Here is a 15393-nt window from a genome sequence, read left to right as displayed (position 1 = left end):
ATTTCATCAGCAACCTCACCGATATCATAACCCTTAAAGTTCTATCAATAGTCGACCGTGCCGGCGCCCGATCATAGGTATCCTTAGTGCCTGGGCCTAAAAGGGCCGTCCTCCTATAATCGTGTCTAGATCGTTTGAGTTACCCCATCCCGTCCCATTTCACTTCAGGTGTCCCGTTTGAGCCTTGTTACAATGAAAAACTAGATTATTATTATTATTATTATTATTATTATTATTATTATTATGTAACAGTGTTAAGCACCGCCTTTCTTTCCTCTTTTGTATTCTTGCATAGGCAGCGATGGATTAATCACGGAGCCTACCAAAGGATCTCATAACTTAATTCCTTCAGGCTTCTAGTCAGGGGAGTAATTAATCTATACCGTGGATGTAAATAAGAGGAAATTGGATTCCTGACAGACGAAATGAGAGACTCTCTGACACCACGTTGGCAAATAATGATTTCACCACACGTTATGGTAACGCAGGCGCTTAGATTTATGAGAGCACGACTTTTTAGTATAGCTCTGAGCGGAGGGGAGTGGGCCTACCCTAATCGTAGCTGTTAGACGCCCAGGTTAAGATGGATTAGATCATTAGAATTACAACACTTCGAGCTGAAAGTTAAAGGAAATGGAAAGCTCTAACATACTGCGTTGGTTAAGCTTTTTTTCCCTTCTTCTTTTTTCTTCCCCAATTGGCTTATGCTTTGTTCTTGCTTTGACATTGTTACACCCAATTTATAGAGTTTCTTAAAACAACATCAGTAAAACATATCTAAGATAAGAGCTCCCAAGGAGGGACCCCGCTGATCTAACAATAAGCAAGAAGGAGGCCCTTTTGGACGGAAATGTCAAACCGGGGATGTGGATGCGTAGATCCCCCAGATCTGCACTCATTTCCCACTTATATTTGCTCAGTAATCCGCTGTGGCAGCCCTCCATCGCCCGGGACCTGGTTTGAGAGGCAATGCTGTTGACACAAGGGTATATTTCAATCACAGAGGGTTCAGAGTCAGACGCACAACTTATTTGTCTAATAAATCCGTCATTTAGTAAGAAAAATATTTGATCTTGAGGGGCTGACCTCTTGCCATGTAGCTACTGACAGATAAAAATGGGCAGCCTATGTATGCTTCACGGATATGCAAGTAGGCTGCATAGCATAAAGCGCAATTTAGATTCATATTTGTATGGCGCCCAGTCAAAGTCCCCCCCCCCCCCCCCCCCCCCCCCCCCCCCCCACACACACACTTATTGTGGCATTTGCTGTCAGAAACTAGAGTTGGAAAACGGAAACTTTTTTTTTTCAGTGTTGAGGAGAAACGAAAGGTGAACCAGTTAAGAAGTCCAGACACTGACTAATTTTTATTTATTTTTAACATATATTTGTTAAAGTTTTTACAGTTTCATAGTTTCTTATGAATCACGTGTTTATAGCTCTGAAATAAAACATTTAACACACTGAACGTTTGTTTTGATTTAACAAACTATAAAAATAATAGAAACACACACACACACACACACACACACACACACACACACACACACACACACACACACACACACACACACACACACACACACGTAAGCTAGATGAAGTTCGCAGTTACAAAGCAGCTTGGACACTGCCAACGATTTGAATTTGGAAGCTATAAAAGTATGATGGCTTCAGTTATAGGGGGCATTATAATCAGAACAGCTGGCCTGTGTGGAGTGCCAAATTGTCGTCTTGGTAGTACAGAGCGTCATTAGAAAAGTTTTAGTATTGTTGGACTCAAAGTTGTGAAATAAAAACTCTCAGTAGGGATTTTCATTGTATTCATACACTGTCCAAGTTCACCATGTGTTGGGTTTTTCAAATCAGTCTGCTTGTTTTTCTTTTTGTTTTGTTTTTTGTAACCTAAAATTTTAAAACCCCTTAATTAAACTCTTTGAACAAGCAAACAGGAATCTCAGGCTTTTAAACGGCTTAAAAGAGTCCACACTGCCACTCCTTTCATCATCATGGCTCAAACATTTACTGCTTCTCCCGCTCACTGATCTTAATGGGCACATTTCCACCAATTAGACGGTGTAACAGATGAAACGCCCCGCTGTTATCGTTGACCGGAACAAACAAACAAAACCAAAAAAAAAAAAAAAAAAACCCCCAACAAAAAACAACAACAAAATGTACACGTGACTTTAAAATAAATACCTGAAGTCACTTAGACAAATGTCAACCCAAACCTTTTGGCACATAACCAAGAAAAGCTCAAGTTAAACCGAGTACCTTGGTACCTATTATAATTTAGAGATTAGCGACGGTAGCCTGTATTCCTTACAGTAAAATGATCCTTCTGTCATATTTGTGAGCTTTGGTATAACTCCAAATGTTACAAATTACCTGCAGTGATGACTGTGAAACCCAGAGGCATATCCAACACAAATCTAGCTGACTATATGGTTTAGCCTCGTAGCTTCTTGGCCCAAGCGTTTGACAGCTATTCTGACAAAGTGCATCACTAAAACATCAAAACACTTGTCAGTGTCTGCATGGTTCGTTGCGGGATTCTTCACCTCGTTCAGAAAGTATTACCACCTAAATGTCACTTTATGCAAAATCTGCCTCACCTAAATGCCATTTATTTCCCAATCCCTGCCTCCCGAGCCGCCATGGCCCCGGGCGGAGTGCTCTTTGAACCCTAGTATTGAACCTATTTTCCTTCTCGTCTTTACCCGCACGTGCAGCAGATAGAAAGTGCGCGGTAAAGAGAGGGGCGCGCGACCGGAAACGAAAGGAGAGCCTGCACGAGCACGGTTGACGTCCTATTACTTGAGATGCCTCTAAGTGGACAATATTTTAAGCTTTTCGACAGTCATGAATAACAAGCGAAAGGGTTAGGGTTCGCGCTCAGGTCAGGGTTGTGTTCTCCTCTTATAGCATTGAATGACTCTCGAAAAAAAAAAGTGCTCTGATGACGCGAAAATCGACGTGGCGTGTTTTAAATATTTCATAATAGACTGCTCGAGTCACGAAAACGTTTTACAAGTTGTCATAACCTGCCATACGGTAAAAATGATAAAATAAAATATAATTTTGCCATTAAAGAATGTTTACCCGTTCCTTTAGCCTATTTGTTTATGGCCAGTAACTTTTGATAAGGTTCTCATGCCCCTCTTGTCTTTAGTCACTAAAAAAAAGGCTCATCGTTAAAGTGAAACACAGTTAAATATTCCCGCAATGCAAACATATGTTGCTTTTTTTGACTGACCCAACATCAATCCAACAAAGAGACAAACAGCGTATCGCATTTTTTTTACTCGTCACAAGACATTTCGACGGCAAAAAAAAAAAAAAAAATCCTAAAAGGTTTTTGAATTCGTTTATTTGTATTTACTGCTTTTATAGAAACATTGTCTTCAGTTTACTCTGAACTTGTAGCCTAAATAGGTTTGAGAAGTGCAACACTTCTTATCGTACTAATGAAATACACAGAAATGATCCTACTGATTTGTCGCTGACCTTGGTGCTGAACACCACAATAACAACAGGCTTTCTGGAGAAAAATAGCATGTTTTTCTTTTTAGGAATATGCTGAGCTTGAAAAATAAACTGGACACTGATGTCTTCAAAGTAGTCAATTGGCTCACTTCAAACGCCTTCGGGAGATCGTATAATGTGCATCTTCATAAATGTGAGACTATTTGAAGAAATAATTGCTGCGCATCCGGTTAAAGCCACAAGTTGTTAAAACAGGCTGTCTTTCGAGGAACTAACTCGTCTTCTCAGGGTTCAGCTAAAACTTTTAAACGCTTGAGCTATTTTAGGGTTCATGCATTTACCCTTTACGTTTCCAGTTTCCAATATAAAACAATAATGATATTCTGAATTCTCAATTTTAACTGTCTACTTCCGTTAAAATTGGTGTTCCACAATTTTAACGGAAGTAGACTTCTTTTTAAACTTTGTCCTACATAGATCAAAAATTTTACAGATCTACTTCTTCGAGCATGAGCTGTGAGGGTATTTCATGTTCTTGTGAGTGGCCAGTTCCCCATTGGTAGATATTGAATATCTTCCTCTGTACACATAGACTTCGATAATGAGGAGTGTCGGCCACCGTTTGCCCGCCGCCACGCCATCAAATATTCATCACTGTTGATTAAACAGCCGGCAGCTGCCGATCGGCCGGGTGTCAAATTTGTATCCAGCTACCTCGCTACTCAGCCAGGCTGAATACAATGGATTTGCACTCTGAAATGTTCCACGAAATAATAGTTCACAAAGTGTGTATGTACGCCAAAGTGTGCGTGGGGGAATATCAGTGGCACTCTTAAAATATAGCAGGGCTTAAGCGTTTTTATCCTGACCATCAGCCAGAGCAGAGAGAAAAAAGTGTTTGTGTGTGTGCGTGTGTGTGTGTGTGAGAGAGGTTATTGTGAGGCACGTTAAATATTTCATGAGTTGTTAGAGGTTGGAGTAGAGAGGAAAGACTGCCCAGGAAGGCTGGTTCAACTCATTTGCTGAACTCGAACTGGGAAGCATGGAGGGGGAGCAAATGTTGACACACACACACGCACGCACGCACGCACGCACACACAGTCTTTATTGGTTGAATAGGCATCCTCTTGAAAGCCAGTGACAATGTAAATAGGACAATTGCAGTAGTACTAGTAGCACATTTTCAGACAGTCCTTGCTCACGCTTGTCTTTCCTCTGTTTTCTCTGCCTCTAAAGGTGAAAACTCCACTTAGCTGTGCCACTTCAAAGTTCCACGGCTCGTTTAGCATCTAACTGACATCTAATTGGATGACTGATGGCAATTTGATTCTCACTTCTCCCATAACAGGAAGAAAAAGCATGATTTTCTTACTTCCAACTGTTTTGACAACACAAAGGTACACATAGATAGATAGATAGATAGATAGAAAAATGTCAGATAACTAATTTTGTAGTAACCTTTGGTACTTTGACTCAGGACTGAGCTCAGGTTCTAATGCTATTATACCTACCACCGAGCTAACCTAGGGCTGGATTCCAATAAAGTGACTCAAGGTAAAATGTTTTAATGTGCACAGATGCTTGGTCAGGCCACTAATAGGTATCTGTATTTTTCTGTTTAATACATCTGTGTCATGCGCTGTAGAAGACATTTAATAGAACCATGCAAAAACAGTCAGCATTTGACAGCAAGAGGTAGCGTCTCAGAGAAAGACTGAAAAGACAAAAAGAGAGCTCAGCTTACTGGCCATTGATCGCCTTTCTCTGATCCTATTAGCCTCTTGTTACCCAGACTGGAATATCATCCTCTGGATCCCCTTACTGGAATATCCAACTCATGACACAGTTGTTAGATCAGCACCTCAACCCGAATGTCGCCGATCGACCAGCCGGCAGTGAATAAAAATGAAAAAGGCTGTACCACTGACTAGTGGTCATGTCGCTCAAATGAGAAATCAAGACAGATCTTCTTTAGCAGAGTTTAAACGAATCAAAAGCTTGCAAGTAAAGGTGTTTTTTCTCAATGAAGCATTTCGCCAGGAACTGATAACTTTTTAGCACAAAGTTTCTCCTACAGTCAATAGACTCATCGCTACTACCTTACATCCCCATCACACAATACATTGGGTTGTAATCATCATCAGGCCCAAGAGACAGTCACTGGATGCCTCGAGGATCACATGTAAGTTCCAGCCATTTCTGATACCTTTCATCAATACCACATGTTCTAATATTGATTGTTATGTCCGCAGTGTCCCGACTTCGCACCTTGCAGGTCACACAGTGTGAAATCAGCTCTCCAGTTTGTTACTCCTGAGACCTCATTGGCTCCTCAAAAGACTGACAGCTTTGACAGGTGGAGCTGGAGTCGACTTTGACAAAGTACTGATTAGCCTGTCACTCTGAATGGAGGAAAGCTGCGAACTATGTAAAATTCATTCACTCACTTCCTGCAAGCAGACTGACTGCATTATGTCACTGAGCTAGATAAATAGAGATGACTAATTATGCTTGAGTTATAAGCACCGATCACATTGATGCATCTGTGCAAGAGTTTCACTGCATAGTTTTGCTGGCATTTTAGTAATTATACGCCAGTTTGTTAATTAATGGGGTGTAATTATCTAGTGAATTAACAATGTGGATTATTAGTTTGTCCTACAGTTCTCCATGAAAGCAGAAAATAAATTCAGTTCTTGACTTTTTAAGTTTGTTTTGTTTTACCCATCAGATTTTTATGCGGCTGTATACAGCTTTTTTGTCTTTTGATGACTGAATGTTTTACAAATACCTGACAAACCCATAAAACGTTCTCACTTAGTTCAGGTTCTTTACACATGTGTATGTGGTAGGCACATGTGCATACATGAGAACAGTCATTAATAAAAGGATGTGACAGCTCCACACATATAAAAACCACGAAAAAGGCTTACAAGAAGCTTTGTTAAAATGTTTAAATACATTGCTTTGCCAATTAAAGTACATAAAATGCACTAAAATTTATAAAGAAATGTAATTTTTTTCCACATGTGGTATGGAACGACCTGTCCAGGGTGTACCCCGCCTCTCGTCCTATGACAGCTGGGATAGGCTCCAGCGCCCCCCGCGACCCTGAAAAGGATAAGCGGAAGCGAATGGATGGATGGATGGATGTGGTATGGAATGTGAAATTATGTCACTGATATTTTTATATTTATGTTTTGTAATTAATCTTAAATTCTTTCTAAATGCCAGCAGGGGGCGACTCTTCTGTAGAAGCCTACGAGAAAATAACTTTACGTCAATTTACTCTACGGTTAATTCAGTGAATACTTTTGCAATAAGGTTAGGGTCTCACCTGAAAGCTTTAAGTCTCATTAATACAACTCAACTATCATTTTGTAAATGATGCTCTTATTAAGAGTAAAATAAAAAAAAAATGCCCATGGCCCTCAGTTTCAAAGTCAGATCACAGATCATGCCACTAAAAACCAAGATGGTGATTTGACAAACATTAGACTTGAGACATTAAATTAGGATACCACAAACCAACTGGCACCGTTTCCATCTTTTGTATACAGTCTATGACATATAGGAGCCAGTTACACCATCGTGGGGCTTACAAGTGACAACTGACAAGTAATAATTGAAAATTGTTCACCTTGTCAAATTGTAATTTAATATAATTAGACATGTACAAATGAACATTTTAAAAATGTCTAAATTAATTAATCCAAGAAAACAGATGAACTGATCCTAAGATTAGCACGTACCTTAACACATCCTTTATCTCAAACCTGAGCAGACCAGACTACTGTTGATACCACCTCTAATTACCATGATTGACTGTTGTGCAATATTATCCGTCTGGGTACCCCCCCCCCCCCCATCAAGAATCTGGAAGGAACCCTGGCCCACAAAGTCAGGATCCAAATATCAGCCACTTATTGACCAATGTGACAAATAGCGACGGGGGTGGGGGGTGGGGAGAGGTTCAGCAGTCTGGGGAGAGGGAAAGGTGAGGAGATAAAGTGTACCACTGAATAATTCAGAATGAAAACACAGAGGAAATCGATCACAAGACCAAAATCTGATATTAATAGCAGATTACACTATAATGTTGTGTGGGTGGTGCATGTGTGTGTGACAGACATTAAGAGAGTTATGGAGGTGACTAATTTACTGCGTGCCATGTGGATCACACTCACTTTGTGAACTCACTTGGCTTTCACTTTATGACTTTTAAAATAACCATCTGCACTGAAGTGTAATGTTCACTGTGTTAGTTAGACACTTAAGAGTTGCTAAGTAATTAGCAGTACATTGGATTTATAATTGCCTATCATGGGCCTTTATTGGTCAATTACACCCTCAAATCAAGTGACTCAGCCAAATGTAGCAGCCTTATTATTACTCAATTAAAACAAATGCTCTCTGTGGTAGGGGGCTTGAGAGTGCAGGAGAGACAGGGATGGGTGGGGCGCTCCAGATCCCCAATATATCATCAGGTAATTAATATTTTCATTAACTCCCTCTCTGTTGAGCTGCGACCTGACTCTGATCGTTTCATTTCCCCTCCATGGGTTCGATACTGTAGTGGCGCCATAATTAGTTTGATTTATATCTAGCTCCTGTAATGAAGGAGATCGCTCGTTCCTTCCTCTTCCTTCTGCTGCAGCTCTGCCTGCACTCTTCTAATGTCCAATACGTAAGCCAGACTGGACATGGAAGCTATAGACCTTTGTGTATTGAGACAGCTCGTGAACAAGACGCATAGACATGGTTTATGAAAAATTCACACCGGGATCTTAGAGGACTGAGGACAAGCCTGTGTGTAACACGGCAAGGAAACATGGCTTATTAAAGATTGAAGCACACATGACGTACATATATGATTTTTTTTTCTTTTGGTCTCAAAGTTGAAATTCTTGATACTAGTACCCCCCAAAACAATAGGGATTAATAGAAAACATGATACTGGAAGCTATCAATGGCCTCATGAGGATTACATCTTTGTTGGTAATCTCAAATTGGTGCAAACTGTAAGATTTGGTTTATTAAAAAATATCTTTAAGGTTGCACATATCATATCATTTGTAGATAAATATAGAGGTCAATATCTGCAGCCATGATGTTTTTGTGTGTAACGTCTACAATGCAATCCATATGAGCTACAGGACTTCAGTGGCTTTACACTCAGCAGGGTACCACAGGAGAGCACATGAATGATTTCAGCATTAATAATGCTCCATTGATTATTGTTCTGCTGTTTAAAGGTGAATGGCAAAGCTTTCCGAGCAGCAGGGGAGAAAGAGACCTGTGTGTCTCAGGGAAGGCCTAATTTACATTTTGGAAAGTGCACCTTATTCCCGGGGGATCAGCCTATCATTTTCAGCCAATACTAACTCTGAACTTTCTTTGTTGTGAAAGACTCACCGGTCCTTTACACACAGGCTGCATTGTGGATGCTTAGCTATTTTTTTTCATGCAGCTAGTGTCCTGTTAAAAACACATGTCCGAATCCAGATTGTGAATTTGGATGAACTGGTTGCATGGATGGTAGTAAAATGCTAAGCATTAGGAGAATATTAAGAAATATTAATGCATTTTAATTATAATAGCCAGTTTGTTCCATTTTCTTCTATAAACTGCAGCGAAGCATGTTCGTTAGGAGGCCTGAGTTCAATAAGGCAGTAAGTTTCAAGGTTGGTTTTCCCTCTGTAGTCTGACTCCATTTTTTTTTCTTTTTTTTGCTGAACACATAATTCCTGGGCATGATTGGACTGCAACCGATCTATGGCCCATTTCAGAGGCAAGCTTCCTCTTTTAAAGAAAGGAGCAGAAAGCTCTTGCCAACAACTGCCCTCCAGCTAGCTCTGCATTAAGGTTATCTCAGTTTCAAGATTTTTAGAAAGGTAATCGTCAGCATAATACGCAGAGCTCAACACGTGAAAATGAAGCAACTTTCTCTTGATCCTACAGCGTTTGCTTCAGGAGACACAGCCTACAACATGGGTGTGGGTGTAAGTGTCAGTGAGAGTTTTTTGACTGACTGACTAAATGAATGAATGAATAAATATTAATTGGAATATATACATTTCTCAGGCAAAATATCTAAACCACCTACATAATATTTGTGAGTCCCCCTTGTAACGACCTGTGGCAAGTTACCTATCAACCAAATATTATCAAGGACATTTTATTTGTGCTGTTGCTCTCCGGGATCAATATGTACCACCAAACAACAGATAAACGGCAATGACAGGAAACACTACGCGTTCTCTTCCCAGGTTTCATAAGAGCCAGAGCTAAGCGGGTGGAAACATAAAGATAATCTTCAGTGCCACATAAAAAGGAGCCAAATTAGCTAGCTAGCCAGACTGTCCATCTCAGCATCTCTCAGGCACATTTAGCAAGCACTGAATGCAGCTCTTTCTACCATTTCCCCTTACTCAATTATTGATGATAATTATCATGGCGTGCTTAGTCTGCACCATAACAATATATTCTTAACAAGAAACAAGTTTGTGGGCATTTTCTCAAATAATCTTTTTTCCTTATGAGCCACTCTTGTTGTTTTTTTTCTTGTTTCCTTTTTTGCATATGATCTTTTTTAGTGGCTACAAAGTCACATGATCAAATGAGGGGACACGATTAAGAAGCAAAGGTTGATAACATCAGGAAATTTGCATAAGGATTGCTCCGAGAAGCCTGCAGTATGTTGATTAATTTAGTAAGTAAAAAAATTATGTAAGTATTATTTTGTCATAAATATCTACTTATTTATTTCCTTTGAAACAAGAAATGCATTTTTTTTCAGTAAATAAACAGAAAAAGAGTTAGGAATGAGGGATATCTGACAATAAAAATAAGAATTAAAAAAAGACATCTTATTATGTCTTACAGGTTAATATTTTTTTAAAGACAAGCTTACCCAACCAATAGATTCACTGAAATCCCACCACAGGTTTGATACCTGTATATCGAAAGGTCACTGTAATGCTGAACATCACTGGCCTTGACAAGAAGACAAGGAAAGAGAGATGAAACTGCAAAAATGTAAAATATGTCACCCAACAAGCAGCATGCTCCATGTATGTAACCCTGTTCTACATAAGAACACAGACAAAAGTAGCACAAACTAAACAGCTTTCTCTCTCCTGATTATGATCTTGGCCTTTTCTGTCCTCTATTTCCCCTTCCATTTCAGTGGAAGGCCCTATCTTGCTTCTTCCAGCGCCGCAGGGCATGGAGCTAGCCGGCGGTGAGTTTCCATCAATTAGTGCACCCCTGCGGCCTCATGGCAGAACCCACCTTTGACTGCAGAGAGATATTGATTAGTTCAGCTGCACTGTCAGGTCTGGAGTGAGCAGGGCCGGGTGATCCAAGGCCTTCACCGGAGACAAGATCATGTCGAGTTTCTGACACATGTAAGCACACACATATAACACACAACCACATGCATGGCAAGGCAAGCATGTACACACACACACACATACACACAAAACTATACACCCATACAAATGCAATGAAATGTGCTCTCTCAGATGACTGCAAGGTGAGAGAGAGGGAAGATAAGAGGAGAAGTCCACAACAGTTGCTTGTCAGAGAGTGTGATGGCTGAGAACTGACAAGTGCTTGTTAGTTTTTTTCTCATCCTGCTAGAGTTCCTATGAAAACAACAAGCTGGAGAGCCTCCAGACTCACAAAAAGATGAAATATCACCAGTAAAAACTATATGCTGTATATATCTATAAAAAAGCTCTTGAATACAGTTCTCACTCAAACAACAGTGCATTTATTTCATGTAAACTAGAGCTGGTGATGAAAAACACAACGTTGAGAGAGCTGAGCAACCGAAGGACACAAAGAAGAAACGTTTGTCTCTAATGCAATACAACATGCTGTGCTTCTATAAACAAATAGCAGTTTTACTTTTATAGTTATAATGGTAACATTATACATATGAAAAACAGCACATAAACAGGAATAGTAAGATCATTAACAAAAAAACCCTATCTGACAGCTGGAGGCCTGATAAAATAGATCTGGATCTGCTTGTTATTAGATATATATATATATATATATATATATATATATATATATAAAAAAAAACACCCAGCACGCCCCTGCGGGCGGTTTATCCTTCAAGCTCGGGTCCTCTACCAGAGGCCTGGGAGCTTGAGGGTCCTGCGCAGTATCTTAGCTGTTCCCAGGACTGCACTCTTCTGGACAGAGATCTCCGATGTTATTCCCGGGATCTGCTGGAGCCACTATATATATATATATATATATATATATATATATATATATATATATATATATATATATATATATATATATATATATATATATATATATATATATATATATATATATATATATATATATATATATATATATATATATATATATATATATATATATATAAATATAAGTTCTTAAAAAAAATTGAATTTGCTCTTCAAATGCTGGCAAAACCTTTGTGTTCTTTAGGTTTCTTTGCAATGATGCAATCAACTGCAAATCCACAGGTACTGACCTGTGGAAAGAATTCTTTTTGTATTCTACTTCTTGGCTGATAAACTTAAAAACTCCACTCTACTGAAGGAATCTCAAGGCCACAACACTGAAGATTTATTTGTACAGCTGGCACTTAAATCCAGCAGTAGCGTATTATTCCAGCTTATCACTTTGGCAGAACCAAGTACACTCCAGACTCAAATATGCATATACAGGATGTTCTGTGTTAAGTACAGACCAGATATGCATCCAGTAACAGTGACACATATAATAATAATAATAATATTTTGTCCAAGAGAACTGTAAGAGAACACTGAAGGCATGCTGCTTTCTTAAAGTACACAAAATATGCACGATTTATGATACCAACCTTGCTTAAGTCATTTTGTTTTACACAGATTTAGTTACTAAACTAAACTGAACTAAACAATCCTTTTGTGCAGCAGTAACAAACTATAGGATCAGATAAGTGATGAATTTCTGAGTTGCTGTTGAACTTCGACATCTGTGGAACTGTCAAACACCAGTCGGTAGCTGCTGAGCGCACAAGTTCAGCAGCAAAGTGTTCGGGGGATCCAGGCAGACATCTTTTTTGCAACCACAGATATTACCTCCCTGGTGGCCTCAAAACAGAATGCAGTTTTAAAGCATGTCTGGATTTGTTTCACTTATAAAACTAGAAGCTACACCAATCTAAGGTTGAAATGCATGGACTGAATTTAGCTCTCACCAATAAATAGCTTACATCTTGTTTTAAATCTATTTTTAAACCAAATCAGCATTCCATTAAAAAGTGTCATGAAATTTGAATGCACCTTTTAAACTAAGCTAACTAAGCAGCTAGCTTTAACAGCTAACTACCAAAAAACGATCAATTTGTAGGAATATCATCCCGAGCACCCTCAAAAAGCTGAAAGGGTGTGAAAGCCACATTACTAAACTTAAGTCTTAAATCGCTTCACTTTATTTCAACATACAAATATAATGCATTAAGATTTCACACAATATTTCAATGAAGTGGTGACTAAATGACCAAATTATACAGTCATAAAGAAAATATTAATGCACCCCCCTTGTACTAAACAAGAGCTGAACTAAGAGCTGCTAAAGGAACAGCTATAACCACTGTGACTAAATAAAACCTCCCACCTCGTCACAGAGAAAAAAACCACATGCTCTGAAGACATTCACTAGTTGCGCAGTGTAAATCTGCCCAGGACTGTTATTTGCTGTCTGAGAACCCAGTCCTTCCAAACCTGAATGCGATGTAAAGCCTTTATCTGCAGCCGTCTTTCTGTGTTCCTTGTACACACACAACAGTGTTTAGAGCAAAGGCGTGATCACATAACTTCCTGTCTCCTTTCTGCTTTGTGGAAGCATGAAGTTACTGAACTGAACCCCCCCCTGCAGTTTTTTGCTCTCTGTTGGTTAAATAAGCCATTTCACCTTCTTTTCACCCCCCTCGATCTGCTCACACGAGCTGTCATTCCATTACGCTGAGATGTCGAGTGTTTCTGGGGTTTTTTCTGAGGCGAATTCTTATCCTTTACGTCAGTCAAGTATTGCACAACAGATATTAAACACTGTGCTTGTTAAGAATTCTTGAATTACGCTAGAATCCCTTTGAATTTAACATATTCTACCGTTTAAAATGCAACAATGTTTACCACTAATATAGTCTTGGGAAATCCTGGAGTCACTGAATTATCTGACAATCTGCTGATTATGGTACTGCACATTTTTTTGGTCTATGAAACATGGAAAAATAATGAAAGTTCAAGTGCTTCCATTTCAATTTATGTTCACATGAAACAAAAGATGGCTTGAAATGCTGCAGAGCAACATGTGACATAGATGTATGTCGCATTCCCATTAGATTAATATTAAATGAAAGCAAGTCAGTCAGCAAACAAATAAAGAGTTAGCGTCAAAAAATACTGAACATTTGAAGTAAGTTATTATTTATATCTGACTGAAGTGGTGCTGTAAATGAATTTTGGAACAGTTAACAAAAGATTTGCATTTTCTCAGTGATTTTTAAGTGATTACTTATATTTATAATCCAGCCATATATTTTCCTGACTGTTTTTCCAATGCAGTATTGCAGGGATGTGTATAATCATAGATATTCAATCCTTAAATATTTCTTTCCTGTTCTTTCATAAATCACCATTCCTTTTTATTTATTATTGATCTGTCAGAGGAATAGCAAGTCATGAATGTCAAGTCAGTAGTAGGGATCATCTGGGCTGTCCGCCTGTAATTTGCACAATCTGGACGGCGTCATTTCTCTGCCAAAAATGTATATCCCTGCTCAAATTGAATGTGTCGCCTCATTGCTTCATGGGCCAGCAGGGCAGAGGAATGGTCATAATTGAAGGGAGAATTAGCAAAACCTTAAATATATGGCAGGTGATATATCATTACCCATAGACTTGACCCTACCTGACCCCTTCCTACTCCCATGTGGTTTCCTGTTCAGGCTGGTGTGCGGTAGGCAAAGGGGGCCTCTGCTGCCTCTCAAGCAGCTAAATCAACAGCGTCTCGCCACAGCTTGCGTTGGAGTGTTTTGCTTGAACGGTTTCATGAAAAACTAATCATCTGTTCATCATGGAGATCAAACATACACCGAATGCAATGATCAGGAAAAGCAATCTGATAATGCTTGAAGAGTCAGTAGTCCAGATATAATAATTTCCAGATTAAAAACGTCCCTCCCCTCCTCCTTATGGCTCATCCCTGGACCTCCTCTCAGCTTTTATGCCCTCATTGAAGTTCAAGCAAGACAGGAAAATTGTTATCATGTTTGTAGTTGCTGCTCAATAGGCTGATGCGCAGCCACAGCCTATCTCCATGTCCTGAACATTTGTCAAAGAGCGATAACCAAACCTTATCAAGACTCATTTGTATTCTGTGTTCCTCTGAAAACACGCAACTAAAAAACTCCAATTCGATTTCATAATAATATTTTATTCCCAGAGTGCAAGTTAAATTTACTCTAACCTTAATAAAAGATTTTATAAGTTATACAGAAAAAAAAGCGAACACTGTCTTTCAAGGAGCCCTATTGAAATTTCTAATATCGATATGTTGTCTTTGATCTCGTACCGTACCATTTTCAAGCTTCACATAAAGAATGCAGTAATTACAAGAGACGTTATTGACAATCAGACCACCCAGCCATACACAGGTATCTATTTCCACTTTTAAAGGTGACATGTGAACAAATGTAGGGTCAAGGCAATCTTCCTCCTTCTCTAATAGCCTGCTAAAAAATGGGATGAGAAAGTTTTACACTGACTGCAGAAAAGTTGTTTCAAGGAAACCATTTAAAGTTGGCCAGTATCAAGGTTCCCTAGAGATCAGAGGAGAAAAAAGATGATTTATTATGTACCGAGATTCTCT

Source organism: Rhamphochromis longiceps, linkage group LG1 (genome assembly GCF_057381845.1).
Source record: "Rhamphochromis longiceps isolate RC_006_pf linkage group LG1, R_longiceps_female_GT1.1, whole genome shotgun sequence".
In the NCBI taxonomy this organism is placed as follows: domain Eukaryota; kingdom Metazoa; phylum Chordata; class Actinopteri; order Cichliformes; family Cichlidae; genus Rhamphochromis; species Rhamphochromis longiceps.
The sequence above is the reverse complement of the archived record's forward strand: the minus strand, read 5'-3'. Positions refer to the sequence as shown.